Consider the following 24791-nt stretch of genomic DNA (forward strand, 5'->3'; position numbering starts at 1 on the left):
TTTTAATCTCTACTTACCTTGTAAATCTGAAAGATAAAGTGTATTATCAGTGTGGGGCGACCTCTTATTCAGTTTGCCACTCATATTGTACTCGCTTGTGTACCTGCAGCAAGAGGTTTTCTGGCCCCTTCATTATAATTAGTGCATGTACTTTCAATACTTAAATCTGTAAATATATAGATATAGTGTACATAGTAACGTAACTTCAGTAAATATTTCGTAGTTTAGGACCCTCTTCCGTGTATATAATCCCTTAGTTTATCTTTGTATGTATTGTGTAGATAGTCGTAGTTGTAGTATAGACTCTCCCTTAATTTTCTATGTCCCAGTTTATGCAACAGGATTTAGAAGTGCAAGTGCAGGCATAGCAGGTCTGTTTGTTTTTTGGTGCTCCAATACTTTCAGCTATGTCTGGCACCCACACGCTTTCAGTTTGTTGACTAACTTTCTCCCAAAAGTGTATACACTGCGTCGCTCTGTTACCACCAACGTCGCGGCGAGCTGTGCATTGCAGTACGCGCCACCATGTTTCTCACGTTCGTTTATTCATCTACAACTGGGCTACTCTCAAGGCGAGGCGTTGTGTTTAAAGTATCGTCATCTCTAGATACATTAAAGTAAAATTCTTCCTTGTTATATACAACTTACCTTATCGTTTATACATTTGACATATAAGAAAAAACCTAAACAAAAATTTTTCTTATCAACTAACAATATAAATTCTGGGATGTGAATTTCCAGCATCCTAAATCTAATATTGTTATTCATATATACAACTTAGACTGTATACCAACCTTGATCGTATCTGATAATGCAAATCTCGATCTAGCTCGTGCCCCCACTCCCCTCCAAAGTCACAGAACGGGGTCCTACTGTGACCGGTTCAAGTTTTTCGGCGACTCGATGGCATTGACCTCTACGTTAGGCATAACTTCCACTATGTTGAACCTTGGTGTTTGGTTACGCCAATTATTGTCCTGAGAGGCTCTCGACTGAAATTCTCTTTGCCTTTGCGTGTTACTCGACATGTGTGTTACTTTGCTGGCCAAATTCCGCTGCCTGTGCCTTATTCGATTGTCTGTTATTGTTTTGCGCTTACCAAGCGACCGGCTGACGATTGCCGTAGCTTGTGTCTGTAGATACTGTACAGGCTGGCCATACGCTACTCGCCCATTGTAATTGATTTTGCTGAATTATTGCCCATTTCTTTTACATCTACCTTTGTGTTTACGGCTTTCACCATTGCCATTGTGATTACTGTTACCATTAACATAGCTCTGTGTGGGGTAAGGTTGCCATCCGTGTTGTACTACGAATCCATTGTTTACTTGCTGGTCCGTAAATCTCTGTGTCGATATCGGCGTATTAACGGGCTTCGGCTGTACTGGTCTCTCTTCATGTATTAAATCTATTGATTCCAGCACAGACAGAAAGTATTCAGTGTCGTGTTCCGGGTTGATAATGAGTTTTCCCTAGCATGGACAGGAAGACGGCTCTTTAAAATTTTCAACACGTCTACTTGAGATACCGGGTTCGTCCGGTATCTGGTATTATTGAAATATTTTTCCGTACTTGCCACTGAACAGGGCTGGGTTGAATACTTCACGCCTGAGCCTCTCTTATACGGCCTCAGACCAATACTTATCCAGAAATGCTCCCTCAAACTGTTCATAGTAGGGGCAACGTTCCGCCATGTCCGTAGCCTATGGCAGAACGTCACCTTGTGTGTATCCAACAACAAATGTACTTTTCTGGGCTTCGGTCCAGGTACAAGGTAAAACATTTCAAAATGCTGTAATAAAGACTACAGGGTGTGTTTTTTCCCTTAAATATCGCAAATTGTCGATGACTAAGTAATCCCTCATCTGCAAGTAATGTTGACAAACATGCCACGCTGTCAGTGACAAGCATGTTTATGTTCGCTTGTGGGGTAGCTCATGGCAATTGCGCTCGTTGGACAGGTGGAACTGCCGGCAAGAGTTGTTGCATTGTGCAGCCTTCGCTATTTCCCTTCGATGGGCTAGCCCCGTATTGTGGGTAACCAGTGAAGGTATCTAACTTCCCTAAAAATCGTAGGTTTGTTTTCTGTCATATGTTGTTTTGGAATGTTAGCGGGCTTAGCAATACTGCCTCGTATCCTTTCCTCTGCTTCCTTTAAACCCGAGTCTATTTTAGCTGGAAGTTGACTTTCCTTCTCTTTTATATTTTCTTCTACAGCACCTACGTAAATTTCGCATTCTGACACTACCTTTTCAGCAAGGTTGCTGCCAGGCTTCAGCTTTTCCAGTTATTTGCTCTACATCTGTATATAACTTATCTCTCTTTTTTTTTTTTTTTGGAAAATTCTGACGCTAAACTTAACTGATATACTGTACTCTTAGAGTCAACTTGTGTCCTTCTGTGGGTAGGTTATTGCAGGCGTCTTGCAGCTCGCTGACTGTGTTCGCCACGTTTTTTAGCGACGCATCCACTTGGGATTGCGTCTTCTGAATTTGGGAATATGCTTCACTGACGTTTTGCAACTCACTTGCCAGTTGTTCTTGTTTACGATCTACAGAGGTTACCTTTTCCGTTAGCGTATTTATATTGCGGGACATGTTCTTGTTTTAGTTGTTTACCGAGCTCTGTCAACTTCCCGGATAGTTCGTCAGATAATTCAGTGCGTATAGTTTTGCTCACCTCACTGAACTGTTGACTAATACTATTCCTGAAATCGTTAAATGCCTTTGCTGTGCAAACTGCTGTCCTATATTTTCCTGAAATTCCTCTTTGTTTTGTAAGCTGTTGTGTTATTAGTTATATGAGTTGTGTCAAATTGTGGGTGTCACTAGTATTTACATTTCTTTTTTGAACTGTTTCCTGCTCTACCGTTCGCGACGTAACGAGCAAATAGCTAGAGGAAGTTTCGCTGTCGCGCGCTTCAGTTTCACTATTTGGAAAATTGTTTCCCAGTGAGAAGTGAGGAATTGTCTCATCGAGTGTCATAAAAGTGACATCATGATTAGTTATATCACCAGTGTCATCATTTTTTAATAATGGGGCGCCAACCTGATTGCTTTGATACCCATCGGCGAGTTCACGAGTTGGCGCGTTAGTTTCAGCTGTTGCCAATCGCGAATTTCCGCCATCTTAGCATATTGCATTTTGTAATGATATTTCAACAATGGTCATTTCCTTTGACTACATTGTGAATAATGCTTAGCAGAATTATGAAAGAAAAAATTTTCAAAACCGGAATTTTGTTTGTATCGGTATCTTTCAATTAAAGCAGTTTTATGAGCGTTTTCATTAATGAACCTATGTATTCTATGATGCAGTCCTACTGATAAAGTCTTACAGAATTTGCAAGAATTATTTTGTACCTTAATGGTGCCTTTATACAGATTTTTGTCTTTTATAGAGAACTGCACTTCCCATTAAGGATATTAATTGGAAGGAAAAGAGATTATTTACTGCAAGAGAGACGGCACTAAGTGCGGCCATATAAGCATACTGTGTAGCAGCTTCCTACCTTTACTGTTGAAATCAGCATTCTTGGTGCGTCTCGTTTGTAGGCAGTAGTTAATTTTTACTTTTCTCCTTCAAGCCGTTAATATTTCCAATCTCATGGACATGTAATAAATGCCTCATTAGTTGCTTGTAAAAATACAAATGGATCCTTTATTTCCAAAAAAAATTTTATGTCAACAATTGAAAGGTCTGTGAATCTTCAGGTTTTGGCGGCGCAAAGACTTTCCATTAAGTTTCGGGTGTGCAGCCGTAAGAAATCTCCTTCTTCTTCTAATATTTCGGCTGAATAACGTTCAGCCATCTTCAGAGTGAGCCGCAGCCTTGCAGTCGAAATATTAGAAGAAGAAGGAGATTTCTTGCGGCTGCACATCCGAACTTAATGGAACAATTGAAAGGTCTGTTCATATTCCGCTCAGCGCCATCCTTTGAACGGTCGCCATTAAAGAATGGCAGGGGGACTAGAAATGTGAGGAAATCTTAATAAAAATTTGCTACTTAAATAATTAATAGGAAAATTATGAAATAATGATTTAAAAAATGATTAGAAAGTACTCATATTTTGGGTGAACTTTAAGCAGCACTAATATCAACAGACCTTCAAGATTGCATAGATATATTCAACATCTAACATTCGTAAATTTGAGTACATCCGTTATGCTATCGCTATTATGCTTGGAGATTGGCATGACAATTCTGGCTTCAGATCTACTCTCATCTGTTCACGTGAATTCTTCTCATTAGCTACAATCCTCTTGATGCAGGATTCTTGGCACATCACGGAGATATGAACAGACAGGTAGCGTCTGCATGACTGAATGAATAAGCTTTGCTACCTCGATAAGTATTTTTAATATTTTCTAACGCACAATTAGAATAAGCAATACCAATGCGGCAGAATTCGTCACACGTCCACCCACTACCACTTACAGGAACAGACAATTGAATCTAAAAAATTAAAAATTGAAAAGCATCTCTTTATCTCTCTCTTTTTTTCTGTATTAATGTTATATATGGTACACAATAATAATAATGTTTCATTATACCACTCAAACTAAATGCAGTGCCTTGATGGTCGTTTCTATCAGCCACCACTCTTATATTTACTTTATTTAACTGTTTGCGTCGAAAGTAGTCAGAGCTCACGAAATGGTACACAGTTATATCAACAGATGGCGTGCAATCTCACACGTATTTCCATGGCGTACAAAACACCTTCCAGATGGTCTATTCCTCTCCAACGTAGCCAGATTCAGATGAGTTGACGTGAAAGCGTAGTACGATCTTTGGTAAACAGATGGCATGAGGTGCTGTTGGCAGTTATTGAAATAACTGCTAGTATCAGATGAGCGGTTATCACAGTAACTGCTACTTCTCAATAACGGGTTATTTCTATTAGTTGTGTTATTTTTTGGCGCCTCTAAGAAGAAGAAAGTGAGGTGATTGTCATGCCATGTACATACTGCTACACATTGTGTTCATGGCCAGCGAAAAACATCAGTGTTTGGACAGTGCTACATATATGAACTCAGTGTGTACCACGATCAAAGAATTAGTGACTTTCTGTGTCAGATTGCTCATTTGCTGGAACTGCATTTTGACTCATTCTGCATAAAACTTTGACCGTTAAGCTATGTGCATGATGTAAAGATACTGTTTTCGATTCTAGATGTGAGATGGCTCATGATTAGACATAAGAATTAAATTAATGTATTTTGTTTCCTTGTCATATACAGGGTGGCGCAGATGGATCGGGTGGTTTTAAAATACTTGTCAAACTGTCAATTGTAAAGGTATTGGATTGAAATAAAGTGCAAAACGTGTAGTTACAATGGAAGTTTATTAACAAAAAATAGTAATGTTAGTTTTTAAAAATTACATCCATCAAATGCCCTCCTTCTCGAGCGACGCATTCTTGGAGTCGGTCCTTAACGTTCCGCATTGCCCGCTCAAGCACATCACCAGGAATTGATGTGATTTCGGTGTGAATTGCTGCCTTCAACTCCTGAATGGTCCGGGGTTTGTTCATGTAGACCCTTGCTTTTAAATAGCCCCATAAGAAAAAGTCACATACCGTGAGGTCCGGCGAGCGAGGGGGCCAATGGACATCTCCATTACGGGAAATCAAACGGCCAGGGAACAGAGCGCGTACAGCTTGCATTGATATCCTAGCGGTATGTGCAGTTGCCCCGTCTTGTTGGAACCACATATTGCCCATGTCGTAATTGTTCTCTTCAAGTTGTGGGAGAAGAAAATCTTCAATCATGTTCACATAATGCTGCGAATTAACAGTAACCGCCTGCTCCCTTTCATTTTCAAAAAAGTAAGGACCAATTATCCCTACCTTAGAAACCCCACACCAAACCGTCACTTTGTCACTATGGAGAGGCCGTTGGTGTAGATCTCTTGGGTTAGTGTCGGCCCAGTAACGGCAATTTTGCTTGTTTACGTATCCGTTAATGTGAAAGTGAGCCTCGTCAGACATCATGATAATCAGGTTTACATCTTCCAATAACTCCAACATCTGTTGGCTAAACTGAAGCCTTTGAAGATGGTCTGTTGGGAGAATCTTCTGTACCAACAGGATTTTATAGGGGTGGAATTTCAGTTCTTCGTTAAGAATCCTTTGAAGGCTCCGACGTGACATTCCAAGAGCTTGAGCACGACGTCTCGTTGATCGACGTGGGCTCGCAGTGACATCGCGTCTCACACGCTCCACGTTCTCAGGCGTTGTTATTGTTGGCGGTCTAGGCGTCCATTTTGGAGCACATGAACCAGTAGTGCGGAAATTATGCACCCAACTCAATATCGTATCTCGCTTAGGAACACTACCGCGAGGTGGGATGTTGAAACGCCGGCGAAAGGCACGCGTCACAGCAACAATTGACTCGTTATTGCGTATGAACTCTTCCACTGCGAAAACACGATGCTCAACGGACCACGTAGCCATCGCGACTGACTGCCAGCCTGCAACTGAAACTTCCCGTCCCCCCCCACCACAGGACGAAGTCGCCGAACACCTGGCTCCCCCCCTCCAGACGTACAGTCCACTTCAAAACCACCCGATCCATCTGCGCCACCCTGTATTACTTCTCAAAATGAGTGTTGTCAAGGACAAAGGTTTGATGGAACCAGTGTCACAAGGTGTGTCAGTGCCGGAAGCAGTAAGCACTTTCTTAGCAAAGGTAGCATAATTAATGGTGGATAATACAGAACTGTGTGGGTTGGTAGAATCGCTATTGTCAGAACTGGGTGCAGATTTATCAGTAGTAAGTTTAATTGCTCCTTTTTCTGGTGAGACTACCGAAAATGTGCAGCTCTTTGTGGGAGCCCTTGGAAATCTGTTTGAGATGTAAGGTTGGACTGATAAGGAATTATTGAGTGCCGCAAAACTGAGACCAACAGGGGAAGCTAAAACTTATGTACGGTATATAGAAGCTCTTAAGGGAGGCACATTTCAAGACTTTAAAGATGTGTTAATTCAGAGATATACAAAACAACATAATGTCAGACACTATAGGGAACAATTAGAGAGTTAAATAAGAGAAATATGGAAACTGTGGAACAATTTGTAGATAGGATAAGGAAAGTTAATGGATGTATCTATGAATTAGAACAGGATGCAGCAGTCAATGAAATTAATTTGCCAGAAGGTGAGGGTTCTCAGTGCTTTCGTAAGAGGGTTGTGTGCAGAAATATTAAGATGTGTATGAACAGTGGTCCAAGAAATTTGTGCACAGCAGTGCTGTTAGTTACAGAATTTGAGGGATCGATTTGCCAACTGGAATGCAGGGTAAACAGACAGTGTTTGCAGCTAATATAAAATGTTTTAGGTATGGACAAACAGGGCATGAAAGGAGGAATTTTTATAAGTAGAGGACTGGGGATGAATATGGTGTTAAACGCCAATGGGTACCCCATGTCCACCTAGAGTCATTGCCAGTAACATTGGAGGCTACAAAATCGTATGCAAATGTGGACTGTGTGATAAGAGGAATAGTAGAAAAAAAAGAGTGGCAATGAATTATTGGACACAAGGGTGCATGCGTTGGTCGCCAGTAGTGATTTGGTGAAACATAAGTAGTGGAAACTATCACAGTACAGACTGCATGGAGCTGGGGACAAAGATGTCGCACCATTAGGATAGTGGACATAGACTTTTGCTCCGATATGGTTCAATTTAAACAATTCAGAGATTCTGGCACACATGAGTGAGGGCTACAACATGATTCTTGGATTAGATTTCTTATATCAGCGTTGTGTGTGATCGATCTTCAGCAACATAGGGTGGAACTTGACAGAAAAATGTTCCAGTCAGGTGAATCCATTGCCACGGTAACGGTGTTCTAAGGGGAGTCTGTCACGAAAGATCGTTTACAGCACAAACGATCACGCTAAGACTTGGTTTGCATAATTGAGTATCTAAAGGTACTGGGAAATTACTTGGGTTCAGTGTTGAGTCTAGCTTGCTAGGAGGGATTTTGTATGAGGTGAAACTGTTGGAAGAGAATGAAGAACTACATCAAATGGGTTGCTTAGTTAAAAGAGTACTGTACGCATTGTTGTTATTGTTGTGGTCTTCAGTCCTGAGACTGGTTTGATGCAGCTCTCCATGCTACTCTATCCTGTGCAAGCTTCGTCATCTCCCAGTACCTACTGCAGCCTACATCCTTCTGAATCTGCTTAGTGTATTCATCTCTTGGTCTCCCTCTTCGATTTTTACCCTCCACGCTGCCCTCCAATACTAAATTGGTGATCCATCGATGTCTCAGAACATGTCCTACCAACCGATCCCTCCTTCTAGTCACGTTGTGCCACAAGCTCCTCTTCTCCCCAATTCTATTCAACATCTCCTCATCAGTTATGTGATCTACCCATCTAATCTTCAGCATTTTTCTGTAGCACCACATTTCGAAAGCTTCTATTCTCTTCTTGTCTAAACTGTTTATCGTCCATGTTTCTCTTCCATACATGGCTACACCCCATACAAATTGTACGCATATAAGAAATAAAGGGTGAAAAGAGGGCAGATACATATGGGGGGCGCCCCTCCGCCAGTCAGCCCACACACTATTCGTTCTTTTCTTTCGTCAGTCGACTCGACTCAATCGAGTTATCGAGTAGTTGTACTTTCCTATGTAGCATGCGTGTCTGCATCATCGTATTTTATACGTTTCTGTCTGGCACATAGGGATCGATTTAATGGCTTAGCTCTGTTGAACGAACACCCCGACATTGACTGTCCAATTGACAATGTAATCAACCAATTTTCCTGGAAGTATAGGCTCATAGAATTCATCATTTAAGGAAGAGAACCACAATTCTAACTTTTTTTTATTCAAATGATGGCATTGTCTTGTATATGTGTATTATCAGTTTAAATAAAACTTTCTTAAACATTGGATGTGATATGATTATTTTTTATTATGGTAAAAGTAAAGGTAGCTCAAGATATCTTTAGGGCCACCTCCCTGAAGTTCTTCTGTATCCACCACTCAAAGAAGGTACCTATTTTTATCGATAATTTTAGTGCAGAGGACATGGGATTAACGAAAGGATTGTTAATCGCTAATACAGATATCCTATAGGAAGAAGAATGGGACACGATGGGTGTCAGCCATAGACAATCTCCAAACGCCATTGAAACTAGATTAGGAGGAAAATTGAAGCACTTGGATGGAAGCAATAGGGAACAAATGGAAAAATTACTTTTAGAATTTAAGGAATTATTTTTTCCAAATGGGCCATTGCCCACATAGTACACAGCACCACACACCAATGGGAAATGAATCACCAGTCTACCGCAAATCGTACAGAATACATAAGTACTTATAGCCAATGTTGAACCAATTTATCGATTAACAGCTGAGAGGTGACATAATTGAAGGAAATAATAATCCATTGGGGGGTAAGAAGAGTCGTTGCGCAAAAAAAAAAAAAAAAAAAAAAAAAATCAATGGATGAAGCACGAAAAGATACATTTTGTTGTGATTACAGCCATCTACTCGTAAATGCGAAAACCATAATGGATGCCTACCCTTTGTCAAACATCACTGAAACCTTGAACCCTTTAGGGCAATGCAAATATTTTTCAGCAATGAATGTGGAAAGTGGTTGTCACCAGATAGAGTCTCCACCAGAGGATCGACACAAAACAACCTGGCGACACTACCAATTCAGAAGAATGCCATCCAATCAAAAATGCACCTGTAACGTTTCAGAGATTTGCTGGCTGGAGTTTTCAGAGAATTAAAACCACGTCAATGCTTAGTGTATCTTGATGACATAAATTTCTATGGGAGTGATTCGAAACAGCGTATGCAGTGATTATGGGAAGAATTCCTAAACAGCGAAGTAAACACTGAGTACAGCAAAGTGTAATTTTGTGATGGAAGAGACAGCATACCTAGCTCGTATCTTAAGTAAAGATGGGGTTAAGACAGACCCAAGATTAAGTAGAGCTGTACGTGAATTTCCTGTACCATAATCTGTAAAGAAGTTAGAATCATTCCTAGGAATCACAACTTATTACTGCTGGTTCGTAAAAGAATATTCAGATATTGCCAGACCATTGACATAGTTGTTAAAAAAAGGATAATAAATTTGTATGGTCAGAAGTGTGCCAGTTGAGGAGCTAAAATAAACTTTAACATCGAGTCTGATGTTGGTATTTCCAAATTTTAATAGAGAATTTGTTTAATCAAGTGATGCATCAAAACACGAACTTGGTTGTGTGTTGTTACAAGAGGTAGAAGGCATAGAAGATCCGGCAACATACACATAAAGACAACAAAATTTGCAGAAAGATATTATTCTGCAATGGAGAAAGAGATGTTAGCCTTATTTATGGAATCACATATTTCAAATGTCATATGTACAGTGAGAGGTTAAGAGTAATAACAGATCTTGTGGCATTAAAATGGTTGATTTCAAAGTCATGCATAAACCTGGGAAGAAGCACAGAAATGTGGATGGCTTAAGTAGAAAAGTGGCAGTATTACATATGGGGGCTAATCAACATAAGAAATGGCAAACTACACAGAGAGCGGATGATGAATATAACCAATATTGTAAGCAGTGACAGTTTTATATACAGCATGCATTGCTATGCAGAGAAACCAAGTTGGGACTGTGGGTAGTGGTACCAGCAAAACTAAGGAATAGAGTGCTAAAAGAAGCTCATGATCACAATTATCGGATCATGGAGATTGTAGATCTACCAACAGAAGAGTACCAGGAAGGTATTGTGGAGGAATGAGCAGATGAATGTAAACCCGTATGTGAAGAACTGCATACGTGGTGCAAGAGAGCGGATTTGTATCGAACAAGAGTACCATTGCAGAGATTACCTGAAGCATTAGCACCTTCGAATTTCTGGCGATTGATGTTTCAGATCCATTCAATAAAACATCTGCAGGGAATAAATACATATTCAAAATCAAAGTTCATTTTTCAGTATGCATAGGAATAGTCATGAAGCTGAACCAGCAGGCAAAAGCAGTGGCACAAGCACTTACGAATGATTGGATGCTACAGTTTGGAGTGCCTGAAACAATAGTAACAGACCAGGGACCGAATTTCATGTCTGCTCTATTCAAGGAATTGTGTAAGTTATTGAATCTGAAGAGGTCAAAGACGAGTTCTCTCCATCCACAAGCGAATGGAAGAACTGAAAGAGTGCATAGGACAATTGGGAAGATGCTTGGATACTACGTTGTCTTAGATACGACAACTGCAATGTCTATTTGAAGTATATCGTCTCTGTGTACAACTCAAAAGCAGAATACAAATACAGTATTACAGGATCATCGCCATAAAAAGTAGTGTATGATCGTAAAATGCCATCACCCTTCGACATGTTGAAATGGAAGACTGGAGAGTCCATTAAGGAATTTGCAAGAGTAATCAGGGAAATTTGGAATAGAGTATGGGGGTAAATACATGAGCACTGGAGAAACAGGAAGAAGCAGTAGGCCGCATAGCTAGAATGCCACAGTATTAGGTTGGTTAGTGGATGATGCTATCAAATTTGTATTTGCTAAAGGAAGAGACAAATAAATTTTTTGCAAAGGCTCAGGGTCCATATTAAGATGTAGACACGACACTGTCAGTAATTGTAGGATTCAGTTGCTGATGGGGATCACAACTGTGCAGTAGGATGGATGAAACCTATTCAAGGGAGACCAGGAGTTATTCCAAGGATAGGAGATGCGGACCAGAAAGCGAGAATGAGTACAAAAGTATCAGAAGATAAACAAGAGGTTTTGAGTCAAATGGTAATGATGAACCTAAATGGATTAAGGCCTAGGAGATGGACATTTAATATTTTTTTAGCTATAGATTTAGTGTAATTAGTATAAGCGGCTGTGGAGCAGCAATAAATTTAATGGGAAGGAAAGTGACAGGTATTCCTGGCTGTAGATGAGGAGCAGAGAAGGCGATATGATGAGATTCATAGAGGGACCACTGATCCTCGACAGGGTGGGAGCGTTACAGAACCAATGCCTGGAAGAAGGAGCGCTATTCTACAGTCAGGAAGACATAGTGATCACCAGTCATGGCTGGGTGATACAGGTGGTATTCAGTGCATGGGAGATGCATAACAAGGTGAGAAGATTGGAAGAAGCCTTCAATAAGTTCCGTCAGGGAACAGAAAGGCACGGGATACTGAAAGGAAGTACTGGGATGTATGGGAGAGTACATGGAATGAATGAGAAACTAAGGAATGAGATGACACAAGTACTGAGGCTTATTCCACATATGTGAAGGAAAAGGGTTGGATTGGCGCTGGAAGTGAGCTTATGAAAACAATATTTGGCACTGCTGATGAGGAAGCCATTGGAAGGGTGAACGATACCATAAAAGAGGTTAAGTAGTGGGTAAAATGGAACAGAGCCATGAGTGATTAGCACACTACACAGAATGCAAGTTTAGAGAAGGATGTATCGACTAACACACGACTACTACGACAACTGACTGGGTAAGTAATGTTGTATATCAGAGCTACAGAAGAGACAATTAACCAAACTATCAGGGAACTACAAACCGAAGCAGAAGTCTTAGATAGGGAAATAGTAATGACAAAATCGTTGCAGCCTGTAGAAGATAGTGTTTGGGAAGCACGAGGAAAAGTAACAGGACTACAGGAGGCTATGCAGCAGGCTATAAGAGGTCAGCTAGGGGTAAACTTGTTGTTCCCAGAGCAGTATTTAGAATGTCTAATGAAAGTACAGAATGAACTACTGCCAGAGTTGGGGTAGGTTTTAAAACCCAGGCACAAAAAATTATCTTTTTATTTCAAGGTAGCTACAGCATCTGTGAGAACTGATAGAACAAAAATTTAGATTTTCCTTTCTGTAAAAGCAGCAATGAAACAAGCACGTTGGAGTACTACATGGTACGTGCGTAGCTTGTCTTGAAGAAATTTGTTACTGTAAAAATGCAGCGACTATTATTAATTGCAAAAGACAAGGGAATATATGTAGGAATGGAGGAAGCAAAGTTACAAAAATGCTACTGAGGGGAAATGAGTCTTTCTGAATATGGTAATAAGAGAGGGCCAAGATTCCTGCACAGTGAAATTGATGATGGGACAAAATGATGTACGAGGGTGTATTAAAGAAGTATTTAAGCTGGAATTGTACTTTCAGCTGGTCGGAGCAAATTGGTTGTACTCTGTCTTTGGCAAGATGGTTGTTTCGCGCTGAGAAAGCTTATGTCATCAAAGAGGCTAGAATTAAACAGGAGTGGTTTGTTATTACATGGAACAGCGTGCAATATAATGGGGCCTACGATTTCAGGGATGACAGACCTAAATATTTTGCAACCTCTTCTTCATTGGCCAGAGGAGCCCTTGGAAGTGCTAACTGCTGCAAATCTAACCAGCTTAAATCAAACTCTAGGGCCAGAATTAAAGCAGTCTGTAAACGTGCTTCTGAACCAGCGGGATGGACGAGTCTCCCTGGAAACCTTAGTGCAGTATGTAATTTGTCATATCAAGCACCGCAGCAACAATTGTTCTGCTGAGCTTAGTCCTTGTATGTAGAAGACGAAACACAAGACTAAGTTCAGACGAAGCTGTCATTCAGATTCTAGTGGGTCAGAGAGTCGGAGCATTAAAGCAGCAGAAGAAAGATGAACGCACAAGGGGGTAGTGTTAATGATAACTGTTTCATTTTAGCTTGTAAGTTTGGGATAGAGAGTTAGATGTTACTGTGCAGGAGACCTAGTAATGAAATAAGTTCCATGGTGTTTGAGTTAAGGAGCAGGGCACGGAGCCCTGTAAATTCTTAAGAAGTGAAACAGAGCCACAAGGGCCAGTCGCCATGAACTCTAGCGTGAAGGGTAATCTAGTTTGGTGTACCTGAGGGACTGGTCTGGATAAAAAAAGGAGGGAATGTAGCATAGTGACCACGCTTGGTCAAAATTATGCCAGAGCAGAAGTGAGTAGCAACAGAGCCAGCCGCAGGTAGGCAAGAGTATTTACTATATGTGGTGAAGCGAACCACAGCCACCAGGTGTTGCAAAGTAAAGCCAGCTGATGCTGCAATATGCTAACAGATGGACAGAAGCCTTTCCTCAATTGCGACCACAGAAGAGTGTAGATGGCTTTAAGCACTATGGCACTTAACAGCTGAGGTCATCAGTCCCCTAAACTTAGAACTACTTAAACCTAACTAACCTAAGGACATCACACGCATCCATGCCCGAGGCAGGATTCGAACCCGCAACCGTAGCAGCCCTGTGGTTCCGGACTGAAGCGCCTATAAACGCTCGGCCACCGCGGCCGGCGAAGAGTGTAGAGCACATGCCTTAAGCCTAAATTAACATAGTCGGGACCATGAACTCAGCCACTCGTGCACTAAAATATTCTTATGTCAGTATCACAGCCTACTCCACGAGCCTGTGACACCTAGAGTGACGTACTGGAACGCAGTACAAGGTCGACCACAGGACAGGAAGCCTAGCCTGAGTCACAAAGGGCAGCTGCCTCTGGAGCAGAGAGCCCCCAGCTCGCTGGAGGGAGGTCATGGGCGCCTCCGCAGTGTCATCAGCTGTGTTGCTACACTGTCATCATGGTGGCAGCTGGAGACATCAGTGACAGCAGCGTTCAAGTGACTCCATGCTCGACCCCGCTCTTTGAACTGTCAGTAGTGCCAGACGTCTATTTTTTCGCATGAGAGACAACTGGACGCCTTCACCAAGAACTTCCTGATGTACTACAACCGAGGGACAGAATAAAGAAGTTACTTAAATAAATCTCCCCAGAGGTGACAATACATGGGTCGTCTGACAACAGTGGCCTTCTTGCAAACTACTTTCAATTCCATATCAGTAACTTCCATAAACACACCTAGTTCAACTTCGTCGAATCTCTCAACAGTACAATTTATGTTTCTATTAGCCTATTTGATCGAAATTTTTATTTATACTCTTATTTTGTTCTGACAATTTGCTACCAAAGAATATCGTTAACAGATCAAAAAGATCTTTTAATGGATATGGCTGTTGAAATCACTGAGGCTGCAAACAAATACTGCTTGCATTATCTTCAGTATCCTCTTCCCCCCTGGTGATTAACACTGGATTCGACGACTGAAAATGCTCCACTTCGTCGTTATTACGATCTGTGTTATCAATGCGCCTACCTCACTTACATTGTTTATGCTTGTTTTGAAAAAAATTCTACATATTTATCACACACAAACCTTTCAAAACACAAGTATCATACAAGCCCTAACAAACCAAATGAAAAACATTACTGATGAAACTACTAATCTTTTTATTGCACTGTGATGTGAGGCAGCAGTGTGGCACGCAATTAATATCAACTCGATTATCCACATGTCCTCTAAGTGATCGTCCACAATTGTCCACAGTCCTTATTGTTGAAAAATATGCAAACCTGAAACTTTCAGATAACATCGGCACTGTGTACAGCCTGAAACACATCCCAGCTCCCACCAACACTTTGTAACATTACTGAGGGAAAGTGAGTAAATATAATTATTTAAAACTGATAAACAGTAATGTTCACTTTGAAATCTCATTGCGTAGTCTCATCAGAAATGAATAATAAAAATGGTTCCTCCACCAGGTTCAGAACACGATGTGCTTGTATCAAAAATTTATATCTGATTTTCTGCTGATGTCCTGTTGACCATAATATGTTGCTGTAAAAAATTGTAACAATTTTGCCACATTGTGGTAATCGCCAATGAAAGTTTGGAGTTGCAAAGAATATTTTTGTTACTGCATACGTGATATGCAACAGTTAACAACTGGTGTTTCAAACTTGACTACATCTTGACGCTCCAAAAACTGACTACAGTCTGTTTAATAACAATGCTATTGCACATCTGTTTATACTTTTAGTAACAATGAATAGCATTGTTTAAGAGGAAAATTTACAAAATTACAATAATAAAGGAACATCATTTCCTGATGAGTATCAATTGGTAGTTTGTGATATAATTTGTAAGTGTGAACCAAGATAATATACCGAAATTAACAATAGATTTGGTTGATTTATAAGCTAAATATAAGTCGAATCGTTTACCTGACACAAATTAAGTAAGCTATCATTTAATAGTAGCCACATAGTTCAAAGTGATTGTTAGGGCTGAATATCAGTACACATTTCCATTTGTAATAAAGGACTGAATAATTCCTCTTGAATTACAAAGAATGTTGCAAGCATTTTACATTGCTGACCTATTATGTTGCAAACTTTGATGAAATAAGCATACAATGCAAACAGAATATGAGGCAAATACAATTTCTAGTGAACACTTGTAGTCATCAAAGAATTTAGTCAATTAGTGGCTTCAGTGTTAACAAAAAATATTCCTACCAGTTACAGAATCTCAGGATTAAGTATACTTGAATCTGATGTAGTCATGAGCTTTCTATTTGCCATTTAACTAGAACTTCATGTAGTAATTAGAATAAAATTGCAACATATGAATGTTTGACAATGTTTTGTATGCATGTCTGAGGTTTAAAGGCCTCTTTTGATGGTGACTGTCCCTGGCTTTTTTTAGATTTCTAGGCATAATCGTTCTCCTAAAATCGAAAAAATACTATTACCACATTGAAATTGTACTTATAAATAATAACTGAAATAACAAGGAGTGACATAAGACACTGTGCTTTATTAGCCCAAGATTGTGCCTTCACAAGAATTTTTGTAAGCAGCACTTCTTGTGTTTGCAACAGTGAACTTTCAAGTGTGCCAGTGTAATATTTGCTGTTATGTTACAATAGTATTGAAATTGACTCAATAATGAAGGTAATTTCAAGACAATCAAAGTTCCTTGAGCCATTTTTAACATTAATTTAAACATCTGACATTAAAAATAAGTTTAAACTCTCCTTCAACAAATTCAACAACTATTTGTTTCAAAATAAACCAGTTCTTCTGTGGGCAGAAGTACTGTGTCTAACGGATAGAAATGATGAAGATAACTCATTTTCTTCATTTATCATTGTATATTATGAAATGTATTTTCCAAAGAATCTGTCAAGAATCATAGTAGATGGCAATATGTAGCCAAGTTACAGATCACAGCTGACATGAAAACTTCTTGTGGAACTCTAAAGTGACTTGTATCTAAAATAAAAACATCCAGGCCACACATTCATAGAATATGTTAAGAATTACAGGACAGTATATCAAATAGCAATTTCCAAGGCAAAATCTATGAGCAGTGATAGTGTAATAAGATAATCTGATAACAAATCAAAAGCTATATGGGATATTGTGAAGACTGAAACAGTGAAGAGATGTAAAGACCAGGAAATCATTCTCAAATAGTAGAAAAGGTCACTATTAAAACACAAGATTAGGCAAATTATTTAAACAATTATTTCATAAATTCAACAACTTCATTAAGCTCTACATTCACAAACCAACAAAACCAGATTTTTCAGAAGCTGCTTGTAACGTGAGGGTAGAGCCAGCAAACAAACATAAAATGTTAAAACTGGTGAAAAGCTTGAAAAATAAAATGTTGGCAGTAATAGATGACAGCTATACAGATTACAAGGCCATTGGCACGGATACTCAGCTTATCATTCAGTGTAACAGTACAAAAAGTACCTCAGCGCTATGACTTGACAGGAACATCCTGTGTAATCAGTGAACTAACTAAAGCATATGATTATCTTTATCTAGCTGCAAACAATTTAAGAATGTGACACCTACTGATATTAAAGATTGTGTTAATTGTAATCATCCACCTGTGAATAATCGTAACTGCTCAAGAGTTTGCCATGCAAGTCATCATTGCAACCTATATGGGCTAGGAAAGACGTTATTGGCTCAATAAATACTTAATGTTGTGTATAACAAATTGACCTCCTCTATCAATTCAGACAACATGTCTCAACCCTCAGAACCAAATCAGGAAAACACGTGAGTCTCACAAAGCCTGAGCTATACTAGTCTTGGTAACAACAAAGAACAGCAAAACCTTGTATAAAAGACATACTAAAAATTAATAAACAAACTGGGCCCAATAAAAACACACTATCCCAATGCGACAAAAATGACCTAATTTTGTTACACATGAAGATGCAGTCTTTGAAAAGTAGTTACTGAGTTCCAGTACTGGTTGGATGAAATTAATTGCAGCATTCTCTGTGTGAATGAATGAACGAACACTGGCTTAAAAGCACAGGCATAAACTTATTTCTATCATTTGGTAACTCTCTATCAGCTGCAGTAGTTACTGTAAAACAAACATTGTCCAAGGTGGAGTGTCCATCTATATCAACAAGAACATGAATCTGGAATATTCAATTATAGATCTCACTAGCCTGCACGTAATAATGCTTTTCAAATTTCTGCTATGGCACTACACAAACACAACTTCATTATTGCATCATTTACTGAACAAGAGCTTATGATGAAGAAACATTTGCACATAAACTCTCTGCTTTGTTTTTGAAGAGTGCTAAATATAAGCATTATAAATTTTTATCACAGGAGATATTAACCCAGATATAAGAGTAAAGAGAAACAAACGTGATATACTAACTGCATATGTTACTATTAACGAACTTTCATGGCTTAAATGAATCATCAACCAGGGTCGAAGCATGTCTTGACAAGTAATTAGCAATATGTGTAAAAATCAAGTAGTATGTGACAGAATCAGATTAAGAATGTCTGACCATGGTGGCATATGGCTCAGAATTGGAAATCTGCCTATTGATAACTCAGAGATATTAATTATGTACAGAGTTCTAAGTGAAAAGAACACCGAAATACTGAGAAGTGAACTGAGACCAATAGAGTCCAGTGTATCAACCAGTGAGAAAGGTATGAATGAATACTTCTCCACATTCATTTTCATCATAAACCATGCACTACAATGAAACTGTCCCCTTGTTCCAAAAAATGCCACCCTAGGAATAGACACAAACCATAGGAATAGACACCTAACTCATTAGAATCAGTACAGTTTTACTCATGCTGAAGGACAGAATTGCTGAAAGTTGTGAGAACATGAAGAGTACATTTTACATCCTAAAAATAAATATGAAGCAGCTTGGAATATAGAGAGAAGCAGGAGAAACACACAAAAGTAAGAAATCAGTATTCCAATTAACTGAAAATTTTGTAATCAGTACAAGTTCCCTTGTATCATAAACTAATAATATATCTGATGCTGAGGACTTCCTTTCGTGATCAGAGACCAAACCAAATGTAAAATTCGCCTGGAGAAGAAATTACAAATTACGTAAACAAGCTGAGCAGCTCCAGAAAAGAGGACTACTATGGATTCAGTAACTATGTTCTAAAATCTATAATTAAGGAAGTCATAAAGCCCCTCTCTATCTTTTATATAAAATTCTTGATGACAGTACTTTCCCCGTATGCCTTAAAATTATATTTACTCTTCCGATATGTTAAAAGTGTGACAGAGCCATACCAGAAAACTTTAGATCAATATCAGTTGTCTCTTTAATATCTAAAATCATACAGAGCTACATAAATACACTGTACAGATCTACAAGTATTTTGAGAATAACGAGTTTCTGAATGGAAATAGTTTGGATTCAGGTCTGACTAGTCAACCATAAAGGCTATTGAAAGCCTGTTGACTGTAATTCACAATGGTTATGAAAGGAAATTGGTTACTTGTTCCACACTTATAGACTTAAGTAAAGTTATTGATTCTGTATCAAATGACATTATCACAAAAAAGGTAGAATACTATAGTTTTGTGGATTAACCACTAAATTTAGTTAAATCCTGCCTAAGCAACAGACAATAATTAGTGTAGGTCAACAAAAAGAGGTCAGAACTAATGAAAATTAAGAGATAAATCCCACAAGGCTCTGTCCTTGGGCTATTCCTTTTTTTGTCTATTTTAATGACTTCTCAAACTATGTGCATGCAAAAATTTTCTCTGTTCTGATGATACACCTATGATCTCATCTGGTGAGAATATATTAGTAGTTATAGACAGAAATAAGATACCATCTGGAAAAAATTAGTCAATGGTGTAAAGTTAGCCACCTGGGTATAAATAAAACAAATGCAGAGGAAATATATTTGAATCTAAAGGCACAAAAGTAAGAGAATCAAGTGTCAAACCGTTGAGCCTCATAATAGATCAGACTCTCAAGGGAAGAGTATATAAAGCACCTGACAGATAAACTGGCATGTGTGATTTTTCTGCTATATATACTTAGGTGACAAAAGTTATGGGGTACCTCCTAATATCATGTCATATCTCATTTTTCCCAACATAGTATAGGAACTTGATACGGCGTGGACTCAACAAATTGTTGAAAGCCCCCTGCAGAAATACTGAGCCATGCTGTCTCTATAGCCACCCATAATTGCGAAGGAGTTGCCAGTGCACGTTGTCTCGATTATGTCCCATAAATGTTCGATGGGATTCATGTTGGGCCATCTGCATTACAAAATCATTTACTCCAACTGTCCACATGGTTCTTCAAACCAATCGTGAATAACTGTGCCCAGGTAACATGGCGCATTGTCATCCATAAAAATTCTATTGTTGTTCGGGAACATGAAGTCCACGAATGGCTGCAGATAGACTCCAAGTAGCTGAACATAACCATTCTCAGTCAATGATTGATTCAGTTGGAGTAGAGAACCCCTGTCCATACCATTTAAATATATCCCATATTCAGTCACCACCAGCTTGCACAGTGCCTTGTTGACAACATGCATCTGTGGATTTGTGGGGTCTGTGCCCCACTCGAACCCTACCCTCAACTCTTATAAACTGAAATTGGGACTCATTAGAACAGGTCACGATTCGTCAATCATCTAGGGTCCGACGGATATGGTCACAAGCACAGGAGAGCTGCTACAGGCGACGTCATACTGTTAGCAAAGGCACTCGCATCAGTCGTCTGCTGCCTGCACCGCCCCCAGTAGAAATATTACAAAAAACTTGAAAGTGGTATTTGAAAAAAAAATTAATATTGGATTATTTGCGAACATTACCCACTCAGGCAATATGAAATTTTCTCTTATGTGTATTATTATAACCATCATGTAAAATTCTGTCCATCATTTTCGAGTGCAAATATAAAAAAATGCATCTGACAATAATGGACCACGCAGATGGAAATGGAACCATCTTTTGTCATCTTTTATCTGTTGTCACTCCCTCTCTTGTCTTCGATGCGAGTAGTCGGACATCTTGGCGAGTGTTGTTGAATGTAAGCATTATTGTACTTGTAAGCACATAACATATTAGATTCATGCTATTATTCACTTTTAGTTGTAAGAGGTGAGCCCTATCTCATGTCAGCTTCCTTTGAATATCAGTAATTAAAGTGATTTTCAGAGCAACAGTTGCAGCCGCCATTGCAGCCTCAGCCGCAACTACGTGGCGATTTTAATTTATGAAATTAGCGGGAGCGAATTATTCGCCCGCTTCAATTATAATAGACATTTTTTCCACAGCCGCCACCTGCTGCAACGGAAGACATAGCTTTAAGATTTTTATTTTCAGTTTAACAGCCGAGATCCAGAGCCACGACTCAGACTGCAATACAATATGAAAGAAAATGCTAAGAAATTATTCTCTCGAGCGTGTGTGGGCAAATGCAAATAATAATCAGAGATCTCATGTTTGAGCAGAAACATTTAACCGAGACAACAACCTAAAAAAAGTTTATTTCATTTTTCAATTTACATGTAACGTGTTACAAGATCAGTGTGTCTTACAATTATTAACGTGATTAATGATTTTGCTAAGGATTAACTTTCATTGAACAAACCGTCTTACAAAATGCAATTTAATTCAAATCAAAGAAAAAATCAAAATTAAAGTAAAAACCAAATTAGCAATTAACTTTGAGAAAAGCCCACCACTAATAACAACATTCATATAAAAAGAAAGAGAAAAATATTTTATATTATCATAAATCACGCAAGATTGTTAGCAATTAATTTTGAGAAAAGCCCACTACATAATAACGATATTCATATAAAAAGAAAGAGAAAATATTTTATATTATCATAAATCACGCGAGATGCCATAGACCATTAATGCCAAATTTCGCCACACTGTCCTAATGGATACATTCATCGTACATCCCATACTGATTTCTGCATTTATTCACGTATTGTTACCAATGACAACTCTATGGATACACCACAGCTCTCGGTCATTATGTGAAGGTGTTTGACTACTGTATTGTCTGTGTGGTGAGGTAACGCCTGAGATCTGGTATTTTTGATCACTTTTGTCACCGTGGATTCAGAGTATCGAATTCCGTAACGCTGTCAAAAAGGAATGGCCCCATTCCGTATTCAAAGTCTCTTACCTAGAGTTGGGTAGGCATAATCGCGTTGGAAAGCTTTTCACATGAATGACCTGAGTACAAATAACAGCTCTGCCAATGCAGTCCCTTTTTATACTTTGTGAACATGATACTACCATCATCTCTGTATGCCCATATCACTGTCCCTTGACTTTCGTCATCTCAGTGTAAACTTAAGTATTCTATTAACAAAAAGTCATTGGATCTCTGTAACTTCGTATTCTTCCAGTCACAACTGCAGTATGGAGTACTGTTTTGGGTCCACCAGATACAGACAGCTACATTTTCAGACGGTAGAAAAAGCAGTCGGATGTATTCAAGGATTGGGTTCTAGGGAATTCTGTAAGAAATACTTCAGCCTACTCAGTACATTGACGCTCTCAAGTCTTTATACACACATCAAAAATAGTTTTGCATCACCTCGGTTCCAAAAGTTCCAGAATCTGTACAGAAAATTGGAATAGAGATCAACATAAACATCATTTCCACCCATTTAATTGCTCATGAAAACCACACATTGCGGGTTGTACAACCATACAACGAGACTTTCAGGGGTGGTGGTCCAGATTGCTATACACACAGGTATCTCTAATACCCAGTGGCATATCCTCTTGCATTGATGCATGCCTGTATTCGTCGTGGTATTCTATCCACGAGTTCATCAAGGCACTGTTGTTGGTGGGTCACGTCGTCCATAAACAGCACTTTTCAATCTATCCCAGACATGTTCGATAAGGTTCATGTCTGGAGAACATGATGGCCACTCTAGTCGAGAGATGTCGTTATCCTGATCCTGAAGGAAGTCATTCACAAGATGTGCACGATTGGGGCGCGACTTGTCAACCATGAAGACGAATGTCTCGCCAATACACTGCTGATCTGGTTGAACTATCGGTCGGAGGAGGGCAATCACTTATTGTACACCTGTTACAGGGCCTTCCATGAGCGGCGTATGTCGGCCCCACATAATGTCACCCCAAAACAGCAGGGAACCTCCACCTTGCTGCACTCGCTGGACAGTGTGTATAAGGTCTTCTACCTGACTGGGTTGCCTCCTAACACGTCTCCGACTATTTTCTGCTTGAACACTCATCGGTGAAGAGAAAATGATGCCAGTCCTGAGCAGTCCATTCGGCACGTTGTTGGGCCCATGTGTACGCACTGCATAGTGTTGTGGTTGCAAAGATGGACCTCGCCATGGACGTCGGGAGTGAAGTTGCGGATCATGCAGCCTATTGCACACAGTTTGAGTCGTAACACGACGTCCTGTAGCTGCACGAAAAGCATTGTTCAACATGGTGACGTTGCTGTCAGGGTTCCTCCATACCATAATCCGTAGGTAGCCATCATCCACTGCAGTAGTTGCCCTTGGGTGGCCTGAGCTAGGCATGTCATCGACAGTTTCTGTCTCTCTGTATCTCCTCCCTGTCTGAACAACATCACTTTGGTTCACTCTGAGACAACTGGACAGTTCCCTTGTTGAGAGCCCTTCCTGGCACAAATAACAATTTGGACGCAATCGAACAGCGGTATTGACCATCTAGACATGGTTGAACTACAGACAACACGGGCAGTATACCTGCTGCCTGGCAGAATGACCGGAACTGATCAGCTGTCAGACCCCCTCCATCTAATAGGCACTGCTCATGTATGGTTGTTTAAATATTTGGGTGGGTTTAGTGACATCTCTGAAGAGTCAAAGGGACTGTGGCTGTGTTACAGTATCCACAGTCAACCTCTATCTCCAGGAGTTCTGGGAACTGGGGTGATGCAAAACTTTTTTTGATGTGTGTATAAATAACTACTGACTATAAGTCAAAGAAGACGTACAGATGTATAGTCTGAGAATGAATGTGCATATGCATAGCAGTAGAAACAACTGTATGCAACACATACAGTGTTCAAGGCTGTCACTGATACGTAATAGCCACAAACACCTAAGTCTGAAGATGTAAAATAAACTGCCACAATTAGTAACAATCCTCACTATAAGTATATTTAAGGTAGTGTTAGAGGTATGGTTAAAGAACATGGCATGTTATTCAGTAGAACTATACCTTCAATGTAAACTGAAGGACATGTATAATGAGGTAGAAGACCTTAATTACTTGTAAATAAAAGTGCCAAAGCTTTGTAATCAGAATACACTTTCTTATTCACATAAAATGTAAATGCATCATGTACATAATTGGATGCTAGAAGAAATATGTGTACTTCTGCAATTAATATTAAGATATGTAATAAAAGAGGTGATATATTTATTTATGTAAAAGTATGTGGTTTATGTGATGAGATATACTAGAATGTAAATTAGGTAATGAGAATCATTAATTCGTAAATGTGCTACAAACTGTTTGTGATTAATTAAAAAGTACATGTACATGTATAACATCGATTGATGTAGCCAACTGCACAAAAAATGCTGAAAGACTCATAAATAAACATATAAATATCGAAATATCTAG

This window comes from Schistocerca piceifrons, chromosome 1 (genome assembly GCF_021461385.2).
Source record: "Schistocerca piceifrons isolate TAMUIC-IGC-003096 chromosome 1, iqSchPice1.1, whole genome shotgun sequence".
In the NCBI taxonomy this organism is placed as follows: domain Eukaryota; kingdom Metazoa; phylum Arthropoda; class Insecta; order Orthoptera; family Acrididae; genus Schistocerca; species Schistocerca piceifrons.